Below are 23,039 nucleotides of genomic sequence, written 5' to 3' on the forward strand. Positions count from 1 at the left end.
AAATTCACCCATTTAGAGTTCGGAAATCAGTTAAAAAAATATACGGTCTTCTTTCTGCACCATCAAGGTATATATTGACACTTACATAGGTCTGCTGATAATGTTCCCCTTTAACATTAACCAGCATTGTAGTCAATAAGTTCCTTCTTATTTGCTGTCTTCTTGTGGCGGTGCAGACTGGCTCATACATGCACATGCATCTTCTGCTGTTGCCATTTCTAATACAAAGTAGCGTACAGTTCTAAAACTATCAGTAGACTTGCTGTGAAAGCGCCAAAAACTACAACAAAGCTGACAGAGTGAAGAGGCTGTGGAAGTGAAGTGAATTGTATTTATATAGCGCTTTTTCTCTAGTGACTCAGAGCGCTTTACATAGTGAAACCCAACGGTGCATCCTGTCGAGAAGGTCAGAAAGCTGCCTGAAGACGGTCCGTAAAACATCATTTTTGCAACAGTTTGACCAAAGAGCCAGCATTACATGTTATGTAAACCTCTTTACGAGATGTGTGCAACAAAAGTAGGATGGCAGGGTACACCATGGACAAGTCACCACCACATCACAGGGCCAACACAGATAAACAGACAACATTAACACACTAGGGACCATTTAGTGTTGCCAATCAACCTATCCCCAGGTGCATGTCTTTGGAGGTGGGAGGGGCCTATCCCCAGGTGCATGTCTTTGGAGGTGGGAGGAAGCCGGAGTACCCGGAGGGAACCCACGCATTCACGGGGAGAACATGCAAACTCCACACAGAAAGATCCAGAGTGCAGAATTGAACCCAGGACCTTTGTATTGTGAGGCACTAACCCCTGTTCCAACAAACTCAATCAATCAATCAATGTTTATTTATATAGCCCCAAATCACAAATGTCTCAAAGGACTGTACAAATCATTACGACTACGACATCCTCGGAAGAACCCACAAAAGGGCAAAGAAAACTCACACCCAGTGGGCAGGGAGAATTCACATCCAGTGGGACGCCAGTGACAATGCTGACTATGAGAAACCTTGGAGAGGACCTCAGACCGAGGGCAGTAGGTCAGCCAGAGTCGTCGTCGTGGCAGCATTAATGTTGCGGCTGCTATAGCAGTTATTATTACTATTAGCTTGCCGAACATGAGTCTGAACTTCGAATTTTATAAGGTAATGATCAGACATTACTTTAGTATACGGGAGTATCATAACTTTGGAAACGGTGATACCTCTGACAAGCACTAGGTCTATCGTATTACCGCTGCGATGCGTCGGTTCATTTATTATTTGTGTGAGACCACAGCTATCAATTATAATCTGGAGCGCCACGCACGGTGGGTCCGATGGGGTATTCATATGGATATTAAAGTCCCCCATTATGATAATAATAATAATGGATTAGATTTATATCGCGCTTTTCTATTGTTAGATACTCAAAGCGCTCACAGAGAAGTGGGAACCCATCATTCATTCACACCTGGTGGTGGTAAGCTACATCTGTAGCCACAGCTGCCCTGGGGTAGACTGACGGAAGCGTGGCTGCCAGTTTGCGCCTACGGCCCCTCCGACCACCACCTATCATTCATTCATCATTCATTCACCAGTGTGAGAGGCACCGGGGGCAAAGGGTGAAGTGTCCTGCCCAAGGACACAACGGCAGCGATTTGGATGTCCATAGGTGGGAAGCGAACCTGCAACCCTCAGGTTTCTGGCACGGCCGCTCTACCCACTACGCCATGCCGCCCACCCTTATAATTATATTATCGGCGTGCGTCACTAGATCAGCAACAAACTCTGAGAATTCACTAATAAAGTCCGAATAGGGCCCTGGGGGCCGGTAGATAACGGCTAGGCACAGAAGCAGCGGGTGGCAGACTTCATAGAAAGCACCTCAAACGATTTATAGCATAGCTCGGTTGGTAGAGTGGCCGTGCCAGCAACTTGAGGGTTGCAGGTTCGATTCCCGCTTCCGCCATCCTAGTCACTGTCGTTGTGTCCTTGGGCAAGACACTTTACCCACCTGCTCCCAGTGCCACCCACACTGGTTTAATTGTAACTTAGATATTGGGTTTCACTATGTAAGGCGCTTTGAGTCCCTAGAGAAAAGCGCTATATAAAATATAATTCAAAAAATATTTATTATTTAAGTTAGGACTAAAGTTAAAGTTTTCGTTGTATATTAGTGCGACCCCCCCCCCCCCCCCCCTCCCCTTTTAAGGGGACGGGCAATATGCGCATTCATATAGTTAGGAGGGGAACTGGCTTTATTTTGCCATTCATTTGGTCCCACATGGTTATTTATTGTTTCACGTTTTTGAAGGCTTACGTTGATAAGTAAACGATACAAAAGGAAGATGAGCGTCTGGCGTGTTGTTTGTTGTTGAAACTGAGGCTTCCTTAGGAAAGTACAGTCTGACTGGGGTGTTTACAACATGACTCTGCCAACACCACTGATTGTAGATAAGGATTGTTTGCTTCGAGCCAGCAAACACTTTCCAATGATTTGTCTGCTGTAGTTGTTCCTTCTGGCTGTCAAAGTCATCATCATCTCACCTTGCAGAGAAGAAAACTATACAACACTTAGCTTAAGCACACTTTATGTGCCAGTTAGTATTCTAAAGACTGAAACCAAGAGAGGAGATTTTCACTTTGACTTTAGTTTCACGTCATCCTTCAGTGTTTGGCAGGAAATACTTCAGCTACGCCCTAAATTGTCTCTTTATCTCGCTTGTTTGAGTCACGTGATTCAATGTAAGCCTCTGTTAATAATGTGTCATTTCCCATCTGGCAACTTCATGTGCTGGCACTATAAAAAGGAAGAAGAAAGGCGCCATTAGGATAAAAGAAGAAGAAGAAGAAGAGAGAAGAAGGTGGTGTCAGTAAATGTAAGTCACTACGGTAACATTATTGAACAAATGTATTTGAAAGGCTTGACTTGACTTTTGTTGTGGCGTCGTCGTGCTTTTGGACTTTGGTAACGTTGCAATCTTCACCACCATTTTGATTACTGACATGTTCAACTCTGACAAATATAGTTTCACTTTTCATTCAATGACTCTTTTAACTTTTTTAACGGAATAGAATTTGAAAGAGTAAATTAAAACACATTTCTAACTATAATGATTGATGATAGAACGAATTGGAAATGTCATGTAAAAAATATACAACATAAAGTAGCAAGAAACACCTCAATAATGAATAAAGACAAACATGGTCTGGACCAGGGGTGTCCAAAGTGCGGCTCGCAGGTAATTTTTTAATGGCCCTAAGCACATTCTAAAAATACGATTTCAAAATAAAAATCTGAAAAAGTGTTATAAAAGAGTAAACGGGTGAAATGTAACAAGAAAATGTTGCAATGTTTACTCTAATAACACAAAGCTGCCATGCAGGCTGTTATATTCTTTAAAAAAAATTATAATTAATCAAATATTCCACTTTGAGATATTTTGGGGGGAAATGTTGCATATTTAATGTTTGCCATATAAAAAAAACAAGTTGTTTTTTTTTCTAAAGAACAGACTATCAATCAATGTTTATTTATATAGCCCCAAATCACAAATGTCTCAAAGGACTGCACAAATCATTACGACTACGACATCCTCGGAAGAACCCACAAAAGGGCAAGGAAAACTCACACCCAGTGGGCAGGGAGAATTCACATCCAGTGGGACGCCAGTGACAATGCTGACTATGAGAAACCTTGGAGAGGACCTCAGATGTGGGCAACCCCCCCCCCCTCTAGGAAACCGAAAGCAATGGATGTCGAGCGGGTCTAACATGATACTGTGAAAGTTCAATCCATAGTGGCTCCAACACAGCCGCGAGAGTTCAGTTCAAAGCGGATCCAAGACAGCAGCCAGAGTCCCGTCCACAAGAAACCATCCCAAGCGGAGTTGGATCAGCAGCGTAGAGATGTCCCCAACCGATACACAGGCGAGCGGTCCATCCTGGGTCTCGACTCTGGACAGCCAGTACTTCATCCATGGTCATCGGACCGGACCCCCTCCACAAAGGAGGGGGGGACATAGAAGAAAAAAGAAAAGAAGCGGCAGATCAACTGGTCTAAAAAGCAGGTCTATTTAAAGGCTAGAGTATACAAATGAATTTTAATGTGAGACTTAAATGCTTCTACTGAGGTAGCATCTCGAACTGTTACCGGGAGGGCATTCCAGAGTACTGGAGCCCGAACGGAAAACGCTCTATAGCCCGCAGACTTTTTTTGGGCTTTAGGAATCACTAATAAGCCGGAGTCCTTTGAAGGCAGATTTCTTGCCGGGACATATGGTACAATACAATCGGCAAGATAGGATGGAGCTAGACCGTGTAGTATTTTATACGTAAGTAGTAAAACCTTAAAGTCACATCTTAAGTGCACAGGAAGCCAGTGCAGGTGAGCCAGTATAGGTATATATGTATGTATATATGTATATAAAGGTATATACAGTATAGGTATATATGTATGTATATATGTATATAAAGGTATATACAGTATAGGTATATACGTATGTATATATGTATATAAAGGTATATACAGTATAGGTATATATGTATGTATATATGTATATAAAGGTATATACAGTATAGGTATATACGTATGTATATATGTATATAAAGGTATATACAGTATAGGTATATATGTATATAAAGGTATATACAGTATAGGTATATATGTATGTATATATGTATATAAAGGTATATACAGTATAGGTATATATGTATGTATATATGTATATAAAGGTATATACAGTATAGGTATATATGTATGTATATATGTATATAAAGGTATATACAGTATAGGTATATATGTATGTATATAAAGGTATATACAGTATAGGTATATATGTATGTATATATGTATATAAAGGTATATACAGTATAGGTATATATGTATGTATATATGTATATAAAGGTATATACAGTATAGGTATATATGTATGTATATATGTATATAAAGGTATATACAGTATAGGTATATATGTATGTATATAAAGGTATATACAGTATAGGTATATATGTATGTATATATGTATATAAAGGTATATACAGTATAGGCGTAATATGATCAAACTTTCTTGTTCTTGTCAAAAGTCTAATAAGACTAATAAGAACAAACAAAAAACATAAACAACAATAAAAGTTATAATTCACAGACGGATCTGAAGTTGATCCCAAGACGATTGTGTTTAAAGTTAAAAAAAAATAAAAAACATATTTTTAATCAGTAGGACCCTTTTGGATCCCCAATCATTTTAGTGCATTTTTTTTTTTTTTTTTTTTTTTTGTCTTTGCTAAAGAAATGATAATAAATTGAAATCAATGGTGTTATGTGTTGACATTTTTAAGGCTCCAATTATTCTATAATCTCAAATATTCCACTTTAAAATTCTATTGGTGGAAGCTTTTGCATAGTTTGTGGGTTTTTTCCATAACAAAACAGGGTTTTCTTTGACGAAAAGGGCATACAACTTAAATCTTTAAAAACGTTACATTGACAGATAGACCTAATGTTGATCTACAGATTTAAACCTTGAAGAACAATAATACAAAATAATGACACATTTTAAATATTTTTTCGACCAAAATCCTTTGGGGTCCCTGGGATCAAGCCTGAGTGGAGGCCTAAATGTATATTTTTACACATATATTGAATTGGTTTTTGAAATAAAAACATATCAAAATGGCCCCCGCTTGCTTTGATTTTTCAGTGGAAAAAGTTTGGACACCCCTGTTCTAGACCAAAAATGACTTCCTATTCTCTACTGCTCACTAGTGTTACGTATCTGACTTATTCCATCCATCATCCATCCATCCATCCATCCATCATCTTCCGCTTATCCGAGGTCGGGTCGCGGGGGCAACAGCCTAAGCAGGGAAACCCAGACTTCCCTCTCCCCAGCCACTTCGTCTAGCTCTTCCCGGGGGATCCCGAGGCGTTCCCAGGCCAGCCGGGAGACATAGTCTTCCCAACGTGTCCTGGGTCTTCCCCGTGGCCTCCTACCAGTTGGACGTGCCCTAAACACCTCCCTAGGGAGGCGTTCGGGTGGCATCCTGACCAGATGCCCGAACCACCTCATCTGGCTCCTCTCGATGTGGAGGAGCAGCGGCTTTACTTTGAGTTTTTCCCGGATGGCAGAGCTTCTCACCCTATCTCTAAGGGAGAGCCCCGCCACACGGCGGAGGAAACTCATTTCGGCCGCTTGTACCCGTGATCTTATCCTTTCGGTCATGACCCAAAGCTCATGACCATAGGTGAGGATGGGAACGTAGATCGACCGGTAAATTGAGAGCTTTGCCTTCCGGCTCAGCTCCTTCTTCACCACAACGGATCGGTACAACGTCCGCATTACTGAAGACGCCGCACCGATCCGCCTGTCGATCTCACGATCCACTCTTCCCTCACTCGTGAACAAGACTCCTAGGTACTTGAACTCCTCCACTTGGGGCAGGGTCTCCTCCCCAACCCGGAGATGGCACTCCACCCTTTTCCGGGCGAGAACCATGGACTCGGACTTGGAGGTGCTGATTCTCATTCCGGTCGCTTCACACTCGGCTGCGAACCGATCCAGCGAGAGCTGAAGATCCCGGTCAGATGAAGCCATCAGGACCACATCATCTGCAAAAAGCAGGGACCTAATCCCGTGGCCACCAAACCGGAACCCCTCAACGCCTTGACTGCGCCTAGAAATTCTGTCCATAAAAGTTATGAACAGAATCGGTGACAAAGGACAGCCTTGGCGGAGTCCAACCCTCACTGGAAATGTGTTCGACTTACTGCCGGCAATGCGAACCAAGCTCTGGCACTGATCGTACAGGGAACGGACCGCCACAATAAGACAGTCCGATACCCCATACTCTCTGAGCACTCCCCACAGGAGTTCCCGAGGGACACGGTCGAATGCCTTCTCCAAGTCCACAAAGCACATATAGACTGGTTGGGCAAACTCCCATGCACCCTCAAGAACCTTGCCGAGAGTATAGAGCTGGTCCACAGTTCCGCGACCAGGACGAAAACCACACTGTTCCTCCTGAATCCGAGGTTCGACTATCCGACGTAGCCTCCTCTCCAGTACACCTGAATAAACCTTACCGGGAAGGCTGAGGAGTGTGATCCCACGATAGTTGGAACACACCCTCCGGTCCCCCTTCTTAAAGAGAGGAACCACCACCCCGGTCTGCCAATCCAGAGGTACCGCCCCCGATGTCCACGCGATGCTGCAAAGTCTTGTCAACCAAGACAGCCCCACAGCATCCAGAGCCTTAAGGAACTCCGGGCGGATCTCATCCACCCCTGGGGCCTTGCCACCGAGGAGCTTTTTAACTACCTCAGCGACCTCAGCCCCAGAAATAGGAGAGTCCACCACAGATTCCCCAGGCACTGCTTCCTCATAGGAAGACGTGTTGGTGGGATTGAGGAGGTCTTCGAAGTATTCCTTCCACCTATCCACAACATCCGCAGTCGAGGTCAGCAGAACACCATCCGCACCATACACGGTGTTGATAGTGCACTGCTTCCCCTTCCTGAGGCGGCGGACGGTGGTCCAGAATCGCTTCGAAGCCGTCCGGAAGTCGTTTTCCATGGCTTCCCCGAACTCTTCCCATGTCCGAGTTTTTGCCTCCGCGACCGCTGAAGCTGCACACCGCTTGGCCTGTCGGTACCTGTCCACTGCCTCCGGAGTCCTATGAGCCAAAAGGACCCGATAGGACTCCTTCTTCAGCTTGACGGCATCCCTCACCGCTGGTGTCCACCAAGGGGTTTTAGGATTGCCGCCCCGACAGGCACCAACTACCTTGCGGCCACAGCTCCGATCTGCCGCCTCGACAATAGAGGTGCGGAACATGGTCCACTCGGACTCAATGTCCAGCACCTCCCTCGTGACATGTTCAAAGTTCTTCCGGAGGTGGGAATTGAAACTTTGTCTGACAGGAGACTCTGCCAGACGTTCCCAGCAGACCCTCACAATGCGTTTGGGCCTCCCAGGTCTGTCCGGCATCCTCCCCCACCATCGCAGCCAACTCACCACCAGGTGGTGATCGGTAGAAAGCTCCGCCCCTCTCTTCACCCGAGTGTCCAAAACATGAGGCCGCAAATCCGATGACACAACTACAAAGTCGATCATGGAACTGCGGCCTAGGGTGTCCTGGTGCCAAGTGCACATATGGACACCCTTATGTTTGAACATGGTGTTTGTTATCGACAAACTGTGACGAGCACAAAAGTCCAATAACAAAACACCACTCGGGTTCAGATCCGGGCGGCCATTCTTCCCAATCACGCCTCTCCAGGTTTCACTGTCGTTGCCAACGTGAGCGTTGAAGTCTCCCAGTAGGACAAGGGAATCACCCGGGGGAGCACTTTCCAGTACTCCCTCGAGTGTTCCCAAAAAGGGTGGGTACTCTGAACTGCTGTTTGGTGCATAAGCACAAACAACAGTCAGGACCCGTCCCCCCACCCGAAGGCGGAGGGAGGCTACCCTTTCGTCCACCGGGTTGAACTCCAACGTACAGGCTTTGAGCCGGGGGGAAACAAGAATTGCCACCCCAGCCCGTCGCCTCTCACTGCCGGCAACGCCAGAGTGGAAGAGAGTCCAATCCCTCTCGAGAGAAGTGGTTCCAGAGCCCTTGCTGTGCGTCGAAGTGAGTCCGACTATATCCAGCCGGAATTTCTCGACTTCGCGCACTAGCTCAGGCTCTTTCCCCCCCAGTGACGTGACGTTCCACGTCCCAAGAGCTAGCTTCTGTAGCCGAGGATCGGACCGCCAAGTGCCCTGCCTTCGGCTGTCGCCCAGCTCACAATGCACCCGACCTTTATGGCCCCTGCTATGGGTGGTGAGCCCATTGGAGGGGTGACCCACGTTGCCTCTTCGGGCTGTGCCCGGCCGGGCCCCATGGGTACAGGCCCGGCCACCAGGCGCTCGCCATCGTGCCCCACCTCCGGGCCTGGCTCCAGAGGGGGGCCCCGGTGACCCGCGTCCGGGCGAGGGAAATCTGGGTCCATGGTTTATCATCTTCATAAAGGTCTTCGAGCTGCTCTTTGTCTGATCCCTCACCTAGAACCTGTTTGCCTTGGGAGACCCTACCAGGGGGCTTTATGCCCCCGGACAACATAGCTCCTAGGATCATTGGGACACGCAAACTCCTCTACCACGATAAGGTTGCAGCTCAGAGAGGAGCAATATTGGAAATAAGTACAAAAGTACACTTCATTTATTGAGGGTGTTACAAAAAAGATGAGTTATAATAATACATCATGTTGGATACAGAGAACATACAAACCCTTTATTTATTGAATCAAATAGTGACATTCCAGGACATAGTGAGTTTGCAAACAGCTAAGATGACACACAAAGCAAACTATAACCTGCTAGCCAAGAATTTACAACAATTCTTCTCAAAAAGAGGAGAAATATAATCTTAGAGAAAAATACATTTTAAAACATTTGTACACACGTACAACACTTAAGTCAGGAGTGTCCAAAGTGCGGCCCGTGGGTCATTTTTTAACGGCCCCACGGCACATTTTAAGAATACAATTGGAAAAAAAATAGAAAACCTAAAAAGTGGTACAAAAGAGCAAAAAGGTGAAATGTAACAAGAAAATGTTGCAATGCTTACTCTAATGAATCAATGTCATTTGGAATTATTGACTTATTCAAAGCTTCAATGACGTCACATTAAATATTCCACTTTAAAATATTTTGGGGGGAAAATGTTGCATATTTTGTTTGCCTTATAAAAAACTGAGCTGTTTTTTTTTTTTTTTAAAGAAGGGCCTAAAACATACAAACAAAAAACGTAGACGATAAAATTTAGAATTGACGGATATAATTGAAGTTGATCTACAGATTATTGTGCTAAAAGTAAACAGTTAAAAAAAAGTATGATTTATTTTTGAACACTTTAATAAGTAGGACACTCTTGGATCCCCAATTATTAGTGTGATTTGTTTTTAAGTGTCATTGCTCAAAAAATAATAATGAATCAAAATCTAAAATTAAGGCTCCAATTATTATATAATCTCAAATATTACACCTAAAAAAGTTATTGGGTGAAAATATTGCATATCTTGTTTTCTTTTTTTCTTCTTCCTAATGTTGATCTAGATATTTAAAACTTGAATAATAATTAAAATAATACTGAATAATGACACTTTTTTTATTTTTTTATTTATTTACCAAAACCCTTCAGGGTCCCCTGGATCATAACTGAGTGGAGGCCTTAATGTATATTTTGTATACACATATTGCATTGGTTTTTAAAATAAAAAATATGAATATTATTCCATCCATCCATCCATCATCTTCCGCTTATCCGAGGTCGGGTCGCGGGAGCAGCAGCCTAAGCAGGAAAGTCCAGACTTCCCTCTCCCCAGCCACTTCATCTAGCTCTTCCCGGGGGATCCCGAGGCGTTCCCAGGCCAGCCGGGAGACATAGTCTTCCCAACGTGTCCTGGGTCTTCCCCGTGGCCTCCTACCGGTTGGACGTGCCCTAAACACCTCCCTAGGGAGGCGTTCGGGTGACATTCTCCTCACCTCCTCTGGCTCCTCTCCATGTTGAGGAGCAGCGGCTTTACTTTGAGTTCCTCCCGGATGGCAGAGCTTCTCACCCTATCTCTAAGGGAGAGACCCAAACTCATTTGGGCCGCTTGTACCCGTGATCTTGTCCTTTCGGTCATGACCCAAAGATCATGACCATAGGTGAGGATGGGAACGTAGATCGACCGGTAAATTGAGAGCTTTACCTTCCGGCTCAGCTCCTTCTTCACCACAACGGATCGGTACAACGTCCACATTACTGAAGACGCCGCACCGATCCGCCTGTCGATCTCACGATCCACTCTTCCCTCACTCGTGAAAAAGACTCCTAGGTATTTGAACTCCTCCACTTGGGGCAGGGTCTCCTCCCCAACCCGGAGATGGCATTCCACCCTTTTCCGGGCGAGAACCATGGACTCGGACTTGGAGGTGCTGATTCTCATTCCGGTCGCTTCACACTCGGCTGCGAACCGATCCAGCGAGAGCTGAAGATCCCGGTCAGATGAAGCCATCAGGACTACATCATCTGCAAAAAGCAGAGACCTAATCCTGCGGTTACCAAACCGGAACCCCTCAACGCCTTGACTGCGCCTAGAAATTCTGTCCATAAAAGTTATGAACAGAATGGGTGACAAAGGACAGCCTTGGCGGAGTCCAACCCTCACTGGAAATGTGTTCGACTTACTGCCGGCAATGCGGACCAAGCTCTGGCACTGATCGTACAGGGAGCGGACCGCCACAATAAGACAGTCCGATATCCCATACTCTCTGAGCACTCCCCACAGGACTTCCCGAGGGACACGGTCGAATGCCTTCTCCAAGTCCACAAAGCACATGTAGACTGGTTGGGCAAACTCCCATGCACCCTCAAGAACCCTGCCGAGAGTATAGAGCTGGTCCACAGTTCCACGACCAGGACGAAAACCACACTGTTCCTCCTGAATCCGAGGTTCGACTATCCGACGTAGCCTCCTCTCCAGTACACCTGAATAAACCTTACCGGGAAGGCTGAGGAGTGTGATCCCACGATAGTTGGAACACACCCTCCGGTCCCCCTTCTTAAAGAGAGGAACCACCACCCCGGTCTGCCAATCCAGAGGTACCGCCCCCGATGTCCACGCGATGCTGCAAAGTCTTGTCAACCAAGACAGCTCCACAGCCTCCAGAGCCTTAAGGAACTCCGGGCGGATCTCGTCCACCCCTGGGGCCTTGCCACCGAGGAGCTTTTTAACTACCTCAGCGACCTCAGCCCCAGAAATAGGAGAGTCCACCACAGATTCCCCAGGCACTGCTTCCTCATAGGAAGACGTGTTGGTGGGATTGAGGAGGTCTTCGAAGTATTCATTCCACCTATCCACAACATCCACAGTTGAGGTCAGCAGAACACCATCCGCACCATACACGGTGTTGATAGTGCACTGCTTCCCCTTCCTGAGGCGGCGGACAGTGGTCCAGAATCGCTTCGAAGCCGTCCGGAAGTCGTTTTCCATGGCTTCCCCGAATCCCTCCCATGTCCGAGTTTTTGCCTCCACGACCGCTGAAGCTGCACACCGCTTGGCCTGTCGGTACCTGTCCACTGCCTCTGGAGTCTTATGAGCCAAAAGGACCCGATAGGACTCCTTCTTCAGCTTGACGGCATCCCTCACCGCTGGTGTCCACCAAGGGGTTTTAAGATTACCGCCCCGACAGGCACCAACTACCTTGCGGCCACAGCTCCAATCTGCCGCCTCGACAATAGAGGTGCGGAACATGGTCCACTCGGACTCAATGTCCAGCACCTCCCTCGTGACATGTTCAAAGTTCTTCCGGAGGTGGGAATTGACACTTTGTCTGACAGGAGACTCTGCCACACGTTCCCAGCAGACCCTCACAATGCGTTTGGGCCTGCCAGGTCTGTCTGGCATCCTCCCCCACCATCGCAGCCAACTCCCCACCAGGTGGTGATCGGTAGAAAGCTCCGCCCCTCTCTTCACCCGAGTGTCCAAAACATGAGGCCGCAAATCCGATGACACAACTACAAAGTCGATCATGGAACAGCAGCCTAGGGTGTCCTGGTGCCAAGTGCACATATGGACACCCTTATGTTTGAACATGGTGTTTGTTATCGACAAACTGTGACGAGCACAAAAGTCCAATAACAAAACACCACTCGGGTTCAGATCCGGGCGGCCATTCTTCCCAATCACGCCTCTCCAGGTTTCACTGTCGTTGCCAACGTGAGCGTTGAAGTCTCCCAGTAGGACAAGGGAATCACCCGGGGGGGAACTTTCCAGTACTCCCTCGAGTGCTCCCAAAAAGGGTGGGTACTCTGAACTGCTGTTTGGTGCGTAAGCACAAACAACAGTCAGGACCCGTCCCCCCACCCGAAGGCGGAGGGAGGCTACCCTTTCGTCCACCGGGTTGTACTCCAACGTACAGGCTTTGAGCCGGGGTGAAACAAGAATTGCCACCCCAGCCCGTCGCCTCTCACTGCCGGCAACGCCAGAGTGGAACAGGGTCCAATCCCTCTCGAGAGAAGTGGTTCCAGAGCCCTTCCTGTGCGTCGAAGTGAGTCCGACTATATCCAGCCGGAATTTCTCGACTTCGCGCACTAGCTCAGGCTCTTTCCACCCCAGTGACGTGACGTTCCACGTCCCAAGAGCTAGCTTCTGTAGCCGAGGATCGGACCGCCAAGTTCCCTGCCTTCGGCTGCCGCCCAGCTCACAATGCACCCGACCTCTATGGCCCCTGCTATGGGTGGTGAGCACATTGAAGGGGTGACTCACGTTGCCTCTTCGGGCTGTGCCCGGCCGGGCCCCATGGGAACAGGCCCGGCCACCAGGCGCTCGCCATCGTGCCCCAACTCCGGGCCTGGCTCCAGAGGGGGGCCCCGGTGACCCGCGCCCGGGCGAGGGAAATCTGGGTCCATGCTTTTTCTTCTTCATTAAGGTCTTCGAGCTGCTCTTTGTCTGATCCCTCATCTAGAACCTGTTTGCCTTGGGAGACCCTACCAGGGGGCTTTATGCCCCCGGACAACATAGCTCCTAGGATCATTGGGACACGCAAACTCCTCTACCATGATAAGGTTGCAGCTCAGAGAGGAGATTATTATTATTTTTACTTATTATTACTTATTTTTATTGTCATTACTTATGGAGTATATGCATGCATGTGTGATGTATCATGTTGTATGCATGCATGTTTAAAATAAACTTAAAGGGGAACATTATCACAATTTCAAAAGGGTTAAAAACAATACAAATCAGTTCCCAGTGGCTTGTTTTATTTTTCGAAGTTTTTTTCAAAATTTTACACCTCCTGGAATATCCCTAAAAACTGCTTCAAAGTGCCTGATTTTCACCATCGCTATATCCACCTGTCCATTTCCCTGTGACGTCATACAGGGCTGCCAATACAAACAACATGGCGGTTACCACAGCAGGATATAGCGACATTAGCTCGGATTCAAACTCGGATTTCAGCGGCTTAAGCGATTCAACAGCTTACGCATGTATTGAAACAGATGGTTGGAGTATGGAGGCAGATAGCGAAAACAAAATTGAAGAAGAAATTGAAGCTATTGAGCTATTGAATAGCTATTGACGCTATTCCGCCATAGCATGGGTGTACCTAATGAAGTGGCCCATAGCATGGCTGCCTTATTAGCATCGCCGGTAAAATGTGTGGACCAAACGATCAGGACTTTCGCATCTTGTGACACTGGATCAACTTAAATCCATCGATTGGTAAGTGTTTGTTTCGCATTAAATGTGGGTATCTACTTTCAAATGTACATACAGCTAGCGTAAATAGCATGTTAGCATCGATTACCGTAGCATATTGGCATCGATTAGCTGGCAGTCACACCGCGACCAAATATGTCTGATTAGCACATAAGTCAACAACATCAACAAAACTCACCTTTGTGATTTCGTTGACTTAATGGTTGCAAATGCATCTGCAGGTTATCCATACATCTCTGTGCCATGTCTGTCTTAGCATCGCCGGTCAAATGTGAAGACACTCTGGCACATTCAATGGGGGTCTGGCGGCAGATTTCTTGCCAGTGGTGCAACTTGAATCCCTCCCTGTTAGTGTTGTTACACCCTCCGACAACACACCCACCAGGCATGATGTCTCCAAGGTTTCAAAAAAACGGAAAATAACAGAGCTGAGACCCGGTGTTTGTAATGTGTATGAAATGAAAATGGCGGGTGTGTTACCTCGGTGACGTCACGTTCTGACGTCATCGCTAAAAGACCGATAAACAGAAAGGCCTTTAATTTGCCAAAATTCACCCATTTAGAGTTCGGAAATCGGTTGAAGAAATACATGGTCTTTTTTCTGCACCATCAAGGTATATATTGACGCTTACATAGGTCTGCTGATAATGTTCCCCTTTAACCCAACAGAGAGGATTCTTCTTCCGGTGAAAGTCTCGTCATTCTCCATCTCCCTTCCAATCTCTTCACACCAGCAAAAGTTTGCCTCTCGGAGCGGACAACTAACTGGAAACTTTCAGGTAGTTTTCATCACTCTTTAATCTTGACCAGCTAACTGCTATGAGATAACTGTTATGCTACATCAGCCTTATTATGATGTATAATCTTTGTGTTTCATAACATGATGTTTGTCATGAGCTCATTATACTTTCTAGGGATGCAACTTGATGAGAAAAAAGGTTTGATTCAAATTCCGATGCTTGGATCAAATTGGTGAAAGGTATGAGTCGGGTGTCAAAGGTACGGCCCGAGGGTCGGATCATGCCCACCAACAGGTTTTATCCGTCTGTTAAGTATAAAAATGAGGCGAAATTTTTGAATGAAAAAAACTGCTGTTCTAAATGTGTCCGCTAGATGTCGCAATAGCAATTATTTGTATCTTTGTAGAACAGGGGTCAGCAACCTTTTTGAAAGCAAGAGCTACTTCTTGGGTACTGATTAATGCCAAGGGCTACCAGTTTGATACACACTTCAATAAATTGCCAGAAATAGCCCATTTGCTCAATTTACCTTTAACTCTGTTATTATTAATAATTAATGTTATTTATCTTTGTGGAAACACTGATCATCTTAGACTTCTCACAATAAATATATATTTTTGATGACATGTTTTAAATAGGTTAAAATTTAATCTACACTTTGTTAGAATATATAACAAATTGGACCAAGCTATATTTCTATCAAAGACAAATCATTATTTCTTCTAAATTTTCCAGAACAAAAATTTTAAAATACATTTTAAAAGACTTTGAAATAAGATTTAAATTTGATGCTAAAGATTTTCTAGATTTGCCAGAATAATTTTTTTGAATTTTAATCATAAGTTTGAAGAAATATTTCACAAATATTCTTTGTCAAAAAAACAGAAGCTAAAATGAAGAATTTAATTAAAATGTATTTATTATTCTTTACAATAAAAAAAATAAATTTACTTGAACATTGATTTAAATTGTCAGGAAAGAAGAGGAAGGAATTTAAAAGGTAAAAAGGTATATGTGTTTAAAAATCCTAAAATCATTATTAAGGTTGTATTTTTTCTCTAAAATTGTCTTTCTGAAACTTATAAAAAGCAAAGTAAAACAATAAATTAAATTTATTTAAACAAGTGAAGACCAAGTCTTTAAAATATTTTTGGGGATTTTCAAATTTTATTTGAGTTTTGTCTCTCTTAGAATTAGAAATGTCGAGCAAAGCGAGACCAGCTTGCTAGTAAATAAATACAATCTAAAAAATAGAGGCAGCTCACTGGTAAGTGCTGCTGGGACGAACTCACGCCATCGTCTTGCGGGTTGCATGGACCACTAAGGAAGGACATGGCTTCGAGCCGGTTTAACTTGCTTTATTTTCCCACACAAGCTTGTCTGCGGTCGGGTCGCTCTTCCGCTGCGTCTCCCGTCTCCCTCTGCTACTCGCTCCACCGTCTGCTTTTCAGCAGCACATACTTCAGTCCGCCTCTTCTTGTCTCCGCCATCTTGGGCCGGGCTCCAGCGTGCCTTGCCTCTCTGTCGGAGCGTCGGCTCCGCCTCTCCACAGCTGCTATTTGAGCTATTTTTAGAACAGGCCAGCGGGCGACTCATCCGGTCCTTACGGGCGACCTGGTGCCCGCCTTGGTGACCCCTGTTGTAGATGATGCTACATGTGTACAAAATAATGCACATGATGTTAGCACATAGGTCAAGGAATTTGATCAAACTACATAAATAACATCCCGGAATTTGATTTGGATGACATTTTTTACCTTGTTAGATTGAAAATGAACACCAAATGAACATTATCACATCATTTATTCAGAAAGTATGAATTAGGACGAATAAAGATAGAATACTATTAACCACAACATTATGATTTGTTCATTTTCAGAATGTGCTGTTTCTATTTTTAAACAAAGGAAACAATCTAAAGTTGTAAATTTGAAAATTATCAGTCCGGCCCACTCGGGAGTAGATTCTTCTCCATGTGGCCCCCCATCTAAAAAAAAATAGTTTGACAATTTTTGGTATAACTGGAAGGTAAAGCAAGATAAAAGGTCAATTATAGGTTAAAAAAAACTTAAATAGAGGGTAAACAAATGGAATATAAAAAAGTAGATACTTTGATTCCGTGTAGAGGAAATTCATGTGTCCGATAGCATTTATACAAACAACAATAAGGATTAAAGCTGCAAGCAGCAATGGACGGGACTGCTTTGGCTGCTGCCCCCGCGACCCATTCTTCTTCCTCCAAACACGAACAGTTGAGTTTATACTAAAATGGATACATGGATGATACAGCAGAGGATTGGGAGAATGTCATGTGGTCAGATGAAACCAAAATAAAACTTTTTGGTATAAACTCAACTGGTGGTGTTTGGAGGAAGAAGAATACTGAGTTGCATCCCAAGAACACCATACCTACTGTGAAGCATGGGGGTGGAAACATCATGCTTTGGGGCTGTTTTTCTGCTAAGGGGACAGGACGATTGATCCGTGTTAAGGAAAGAATGAATGGGGCCATGTATCCTGAGATTTTGAGCCAAAACCTCCTTCCATCAGTGAGAGCTTTGAATGCTTGACCAAATACTTATTTTCCACCATAGTTTAAAAAAAAGTCTTAAAAATTTCTGGATTTTTTTTCACATTCTGTCTTTCACAGTTGAAGTGTACCTATGGTGAAAATTACAGACCTCTGTCATCATTTTAAGTGGGAGAACTTGCACAATCGCTGGCTGACTAAATACTTTTTTGCCCCACTGTATATATATATATATATATATATATATATATATATATATATATATATATATATATACATATATATATATGTATATGTATATATATATATATATATATATATATATATATATATATATATCCCAACATAATTCATAAATATATATTAATTATATGCAGATGGATGGATGATTCTCTCATAATTACATATATATATATATATATATATATATATATATATGTATATATACATACAGTTGTGATCAAAATGATTCAACCCCCACACAATTTTGGTGTTTTAGCAAGCTGGACATTTATTCCGTATTTTGTTTATAGTCATATCAAATAAAGATGCATTAAATAGACAAATGCAACTTGAATTACAACATTATATTTTGTAACATACCAAAGAGTTTCATTTCTCTTAATATCTCATTGACAAAATGATTGAACCCCTTGAAAATCATAACTCTTAAGAACAGAATTTGAATAAGGTCTTTTCAATCAGGTGTTGAAAACACCTGTAGATGTGATTAGAACCATAACGAGCAACAATTAAACTGATTGAAAAAGACTGTGACGCTCAGCTTCTTGTAGATGGTCAATGGTGTATTTGCAACATGGTGAAGTCCAGGGAGTGGTCAAAGAAGTCAAGAGAGGAGGTCATTTCTCTTCATAAGAAAGGATATGGATATAAGAAAATAGCAAAGACATTACACATTCCAAGAGACACAGTTGGGAGCATAATTCGCAAGTTTAAAGCTAAAGGCACAGTGGAAACACGACCTGGGCGTGGTAGAAAGAGGATGCTGTGTGCGTACAGTGGTGAAAAACCCCCCGGGTAACAGCTGAGGAACTACAACAGGACATTGCAGAGGGGGGAAGGCAGGTTTGGTCCCAGACAATAAGGCGCGCACTACGAGATGAAGGCCTCCATGCCAGAACTCCCAGGCGCACCACACTTCTGACTACCAGGCACAAGAAAAATAAACTCCAGTATGCCAAAAATCATCTGGACAAACCCCAAAGGTTTTGGGAAACTGTTCTACGGAGTGATGAGACAAAAGTGGAACTCTTTGGGCCTATGAATCAACGTTATGTCTGGAGGAGAAAAAAATGAAGCTTACAAAGAGAAGAACACTTTGCCTACTGTTAAGCATGGTGGAGGGTCAATCGTACTCTGGGGCTGTTTCTCTGCCTCAGGTACCGGGAATCTCCAGCGCGTTCAAGGCATTATGAATTCTATTTCCTAGCAGGATATATTAGCTGCAAATGTCATGAAGTCAGTGAGGAAGCTGAGGCTTGGGAGACGTTGGACCTTCCAACAGGACAAGGATCCCAAGCATACCTCCAAATCAACATCAGAGTGGTTGCAGAAGAAGGGCTGGAAGACTCTGGAGTGGCCTTCACAGTGGCCAGACCTAAATCCTCTAGAAAAGCTGTGGTGGGACTTGAAGAAGGCAGTTGCAGCACGCAAGCCCAAGAATATGAATGAACTGGAGGCCTTTGCCCAAGAGGAATGGGCTAAAATACCTGTAGATGCTTGCAAGAAGCTTATGTATCACCTTTGAAGGATGTCATTACTGCCAAAGGCTGTTCTACTAAGTACTAAAGATGCATGGAACTAGGGGCTTGAATCATTTTGTCAATGAGATATTAAGAAAAATTTCCTTTTTTTTGGTATTTTGTAAAATACAGTGTTACAATTTAAGTTGCATTTGTCTATTTGACACATCTTTATTTGATATGACTATAAACAAAATACGGAATAAATGTCCAACTTGCTAAAACACCAACATTGTGTGGGGGTTGAATCATTTTGATTACAACTGTATATGTATGTGGGGAAAATCACAAGACTACTTCATCTCTACAGAACTGTTTCATGAGGGGGTTCCCTCAATCATCAGGAGATGATTGAGGGATTTAAATATATATGGATGGATGATTCTCTCGGGCTTCACGGTGGAAGAGGGGTTAGTGCGTCTGCCTCACAATACGAAGTTCCTGCAGTCCTGGGTTCAAATCCAGGCTCGGGATCATTCTGTGTGGAGTTTGCATGTTCTCCCCGTGAATGTTGGCTTCCTCCCACCTCCAAAGACATGCACCTGGGGATAGGCCCCTCCCACCTCCAAAGACATGCACCTGGGGATAGGTTAATTGGCAACACTAAATGGTCCCTACTGTGTGAATGTGAGTGTGAATGTTGTCTGTCTATCTGTGTTGGCCCTGCGATGAGGTGGCGACTTGTCAAGGGTGTACCCCGCCTTCCGCCCGATTGTAGCTGAGATAGGCGCCAGCGCCCCCCGCGGCCCCAAAAGGGATTAAGCGGTAGAAATGGATGGATGGATGGATATATATATATATATATATATATATATATATATATATATATATATATATATATATATATATATATATATTATGTGTATGTATGTATATATATTTAATTATGAATTATCTTGGGCAAATACCACCTGAATGCAGCTGAGATAAGGCCCAGCAACCGCAAAAGGGACAAGCGGTAGTAAATGGATAGACGGGAATAAAATTAGCCCTGCGATGAGGTGGCAACTTGTCCAGGGTGTACGCCGCCTTCCACCCGATTGTAGCTGAGATAGGCACCAGCGCCCTCCGCGGCCCCAAAGGGAATAAGCGGTAGAATGGAATGATGGAAATAGCGACCTGCAGTACCACCTTACCGCCAGCAACAAGCGCTGTTTCGCCACAATAATCTAACACTGGAGCTCCATTCTACCAACTTGCATGTGTAGGCTAAAACAATACTTTTAACTTTTAAGATGAGTCTCAATTGATTGTAAAACAAAACAGAGAAAACACGCTCACTACCTAAATAAAACACCATCGTAGAAAAAAAAAAAAAAATGCATTTTGTGTATTTTGACACTCGGTTGGACACGTCCTGACATGACCGGCATGAGACTGGAGGACATGAGACCAGACAGACTACAGTAGGCCGAACACTTTTTACCTTCAAGAAAACAAAGTTCAAAAATAGATTTGGATGAGCACCGGAAAAACACACAATATTATTATTATGTCAACAAAAATAGTCTTTTTTTGGAGCATCTGTGCTGTATTTTTCAATTCAACATTTTAAAAGACCAATACTCAGGGCAACTTTTTCTTCAGTACCAAGTTTTTACTTTTTTGTGGTTGCAGTTTTTAGGCTTCATTTGTAGGAATTCAACAAGAGTCATGTACATCACCACATACCACAGCAAGCAACAAGAGTCATGGACATCACCACATACCACAGCAAGCAACAAGAGTCATGGACATCACCACATACCACAGCAAGCAACAAGAGTCATGTACATCACCACATACCACAGCAAGCAACAAGAGTCATGGACATCACCACATACCACAGCAAGCAACAAGAGTCATGGACATCACCACATACCACAGCAAGCAACAAGAGTCATGGACATCACCACATACCACAGCAAGCAACAAGAGTCATGTACATCACCACATACCACAGCAAGCAACAAGAGTCATGGACATCACCACATACCACAGAAAGCAACAAGAGTCATGTACATCACCACATACCACAGCAAGCAACAAGAGTCATGGACATCACCACATACCACAGCAAGCAACAAGAGTCATGTACAAACCCCGTTTCCATATGAGTTGGGGAATTGTGTTAGATGTAAATATAAACAGAATACAATGATTTGCAAATCCTTTTCAACCCATATTCAGTTGAATATGCTACAAAGACAACATATTTGATGTTCAAACTCATAAACTTTTTTTTTTTTTCAAATAATCATTAACTTTAAAATTTTATGCCAGCAACACGTGACAAAGAAGTTGGGAAAGGCGGCAATAAATACTGATAAAGTTGAGGAATGCTCATCAAACACTTATTTGGAACATCCCACAGGTGTGCAGGCTAATTGGGAACAGGTGGGTGCCATGATTGGGTATAAAAACAGCTTCCCAAAAAATGCTCAGTCTTTCACAAGAAAGGATGGGGCGAGGTACACCCCTTTGTCCACAACTGTGTGAGCAAATAGTCAAACAGTTTAAGAACAACCTTTCTCAAAGTGCAATTGCAAGAAATTTAGGGATTTCAACATCTACACTCCATAATATCATCAAAATGTTCAGAGAATCTGGAGAAATCACTCCACGTAAGCGGCATGGCCGGAAACCAACATTGAATGACCGTGACCTTCCATCCCTCAGACGACACTGTATCAAAAACTGACATCAATCTCTAAAGGATATCACCACATGGGCTCAGGAACACTTCAGAAAACCACTGTCACTAAATACGGTTCGTCGCTACATCTGTAAGTGCAAGTTAAAGCTCTACTATGCAAAGCGAAAGCCATTTATCAACAACATCCAGAAACGCCGGCTTCTCTGGGCCCGAGATCATATAAGATGGACTGATGCAGAGTGGAAAAGTGTTCTGTGGTCCACATTTCAAATTATTTTTGGAAATATTCCACATCGTGTCATCCGGATCAAAGGGGAAGCGAACCGTCCAGACTGTTATCGAGGCAAATTGGAAAAGCCAGGATGTGTGATGGTATGGGGGTGCATTAGTGCCCAAGGCATGGGTAACTTACACATCTGTGAAGGTACCATTAATGCTGAAAGGTACATACAGGTTTTGGAACAACATATTCTGTCATCTAAGCGCCATCTTTTTCATGGACGCCCCTGCTTATTTCAGCAAGATAAAGCCAAGCCACATTCAGCACAAGCGTGGCTTCGTAAACAAAGAATGTGGGTACTTTCCTGGCCCGCCTGCAGTCCAGACCTGTCTCCCATGGAAAATGTGTGGCGCATTATGAAGCGTAAAATACGACAGCGGAGACCCCGGACTGTTGAAGGACTGAAGCTCTACATAAAACAAGAATGGGAAAGAATTCCACTTTCAAAGCTTCAACAATTAGTTTCCTCAGTTCCCAAACGTTTATTGAGTGTTGTTAAAAGAAAAGGTGATGTAACACAGTGGTGAACATGCCCTTTCCCAACTATTTTGGCATGTGTTGCAGCCATGAAATTCTAAGTTTATTATTATTTGCAAAAAAAAATAAAGTTTATGAGTTTGAACATCAAATATGTTGTCTTTGTAGCATATTCAACTGAATATGGGTTGAAAAGGATTTGCAAATCATTGTATTCTGTTTATATTTACATCTAACACAATTTCCCAACTCATATGGAAACGGGGTTGCTAACTTGGATTGTTTCCCTGGCTTGGAGACTCTCCAGAAGGACAGTGTAGCGAAGACGCAACAAACTCCCTTCTTGTCTCTCATGAACACACACCTGTTGTTGTTGTTG

At 43.9% G+C, this 23,039-nt stretch overlaps 1 protein-coding gene across 3 annotated transcripts in view; it reads left to right on the forward strand.

Annotated features, from left to right (window-relative positions):
- The first annotated feature begins 2,694 nt into the window (after nucleotides 1–2,694).
- The window catches only part of LOC133541297 (uncharacterized), a 40,918-nt gene continuing 20,573 nt past the window's right edge, over nucleotides 2,695–23,039 (forward strand). Inside the window, exons 1-2 of one of the 3 annotated variants that reach the window (XR_009803831.1) lie at nucleotides 2,695–2,863; nucleotides 14,905–15,014. The gene's annotated coding sequence lies outside the window, so the exon portion shown is untranslated. The remainder of the gene's footprint in view (nucleotides 2,864–14,904; nucleotides 15,015–23,039) is intronic. The other 2 variants (XM_061884626.1, XM_061884623.1) reach the window with 2 other exon arrangements.

This window comes from Nerophis ophidion, linkage group LG23 (genome assembly GCF_033978795.1).
Source record: "Nerophis ophidion isolate RoL-2023_Sa linkage group LG23, RoL_Noph_v1.0, whole genome shotgun sequence".
NCBI lineage: Eukaryota > Metazoa > Chordata > Actinopteri > Syngnathiformes > Syngnathidae > Nerophis > Nerophis ophidion.